The sequence below is a fragment of the Nansenia antarctica genome (assembly GCF_963989245.1).
Source record: "Nansenia antarctica genome assembly, chromosome: 2".
NCBI lineage: Eukaryota > Metazoa > Chordata > Actinopteri > Argentiniformes > Microstomatidae > Nansenia > Nansenia antarctica.
The window spans coordinates 49,317,271-49,319,770 of record NC_137675.1 but is presented as its reverse complement, the minus strand read 5'-3'; positions in this window follow the sequence as shown (position 1 = coordinate 49,319,770).

The following is a 2,500-nucleotide window of genomic DNA, read 5'->3' as shown; positions in this document are numbered from 1 at the left end:
CAGGAGGGTGTGGCCTCACTGCCACACGGGAGGTACACACACACACACACACGCACACACGCACACACACACAGGCAGGCAGGCAGGCAGGCATACATACACACACATACACACACACACACACACGCACACACACACGCACACACACACACAGGCAGGCAGGCAGGCAGGCATACATACACACACATACACACACACACACATACACACACACACACACACACACACACAGAGGCAGGCAGGCATACACACACACACACACAAACACACACACACACACACACACACACACACACGCAGGCAGGCAGGCATACACACACACACACACACACGCACACACATGCACAAGCTCCAAAAAACACACACACACACACACACACACACACACACACACACACACAAGCAAACACACTGAAAAAGACCAAGGGTGTTTTGCACATGCCAGTGTTGTTTCATCCAGCTGTCACTTCCTGATCCAAACGCTGTAGTTACCGTAGTTACCGTAGTTACTGTAGTTACTGTACCAGTGTCTCAGTCAACCAGCCACCCCTGCCTGTCCCTGGCCTCCCTGCCCCTCCCCTGGCCTCTCCCCTGGCCTCCCTGTCTCTCCCCTAGCGTCCCTACCGCTCACTTGGCGTCCCTACCTCTTCCTTGGCCTCCCTGCCCCTCCTCTGCCACCCCTGGCTTCCCTGCCCCTCCCCTGGTCTACCTGCCTCTCCCCTGGCCTCCCTACCCCTCCCCTGGCCTCCCTGCCCCTCCCCTGGCCTCCCTACCCCTCTGGCCTTTCTACCTCTCCCCTGCCTCCCCTGGCCTCCCTGCCTCCCCTGGCCTCCCTGCCTCTCCCCTGCCTCCCCTGGCCTCCCTGCCTCCCCTGGCCTCCCTGCCTCTCCCCTGGCCTCCCTGCCTCCCCTGGCCTCCCTGCCTCTCCCCTGGCCTCCCTGCCCCTCCCCTGGCCTCCCTACCCCTCCTCTGGCCTTTCTACCTCTCCTCTGCCTCCCCTGGCCTCCCTGCCTCTCCCCTGGCCTCCCTGCCTCTCCCCTGCCCCCCTGGCCTCCCTGCCTCTCCCCTGGCCTTCCTGCCTCCCCTGGCCTCCCTGCACCAAGGGGGAGGAGTGTCTGTCAGTCACACAAACACAGAAACAACAAGTCTGGTTTCAGGGCTTTTAAATGCCTTAAAATGGATGGTGTGGTGTCTCCTACTGTAGGCTCAGCCACTGAATAAGCCATGCCCTCTCTCTCCCTCTCCCCCTCTCTCCCTCTCCCCCTCTCTCTCTCCCCCCCTCTCTCTCTCTCTCTCTCTCTCTCTCATTCCCCCTCTCCCTGGATTCCCATAATGTTTCTGCAGGTTTAGACAGGAGTCTAAGGGTCCACAGGGCAGATGAGCTGAGATAAGGAACACTCCCTCCCCCTATCTCTCTCTCTCTCTATCCCTGTGTTTCATCATACCATCATATAATATGTGGCTTAAATGCAATTTATATGATCCTGCTGGATTGTCTATCTAGTATACAACCCTCAGGTGATTATAAGAGACGGAAACACACACCACACACACACACACACACACACACACACACACACACACACACACACACACACACACACATTACACACACAGCTCTTACGAATTGCACTGGCTATGTGGTAACCCTGCCCTGTTGTCATTCTCACACGACAGAAACTCAGGAGAGAGGGGGGATGGGGAACGGGGGAGAGAGGGAAAAGAGAAATAGAGAGGGAGGGGGGAGTGGGGGGGAGACGGTTAGAGAGGAGAGAGGGTGAGGGGATTGCGCAGGGGTGAATAGAAAAGAAGAAGGAAGAGGGAGGGAACGGGTTTTGACCGAGAGAGGAGAGAGATGGGCATAAAAGAGAAGAAGAAGACGAAAAAGGAGAGGGTGAGAGAGAGGAGAAGGGTAGGGGTTTCTACAGGGTGAACGGACAGAGGGAGAGAGGGAAGAGAGAGGAGAGAGACAGAGAGAGAGAAGGGAGGTAGGGAGCGGTTGTAAATGCTGTTGTGCTGCACATTCCGGTGCCGGTCTCAGAGAGCCGGTGTTCCACTTCCTTTCAACCACTTCCTGCCTCGGCTGCTAGGCAATGCCCTAATATGGCAGCTCACTGCAGCCAATCAGAAGAGAGCAGCCAGCTCATTCAAACGCAGAGCGAGAGAGAGAGAGAGAGAGAGAGAGGAGGGTGGGAACCTCAAATTGAGAAACAACACAATACACACACACACACACACACTCCCCTGAAACAGTACAATACAATACAACACAGATGCGTGTGCACATACACAAACACATGCGTGCACACACACACACACACACACACACACACACACACACACACACACACACACACACACACACACACACACAGGGGTGGGAGGGACAGAGAGAAAGAGAAACAGCACAATACAATACAATACAACAGAGACAGAGAGGGTGAGATGAAAACAACACAGAAGCCTATACAATACAGAGATATAGATAGCTAAGCGTTTG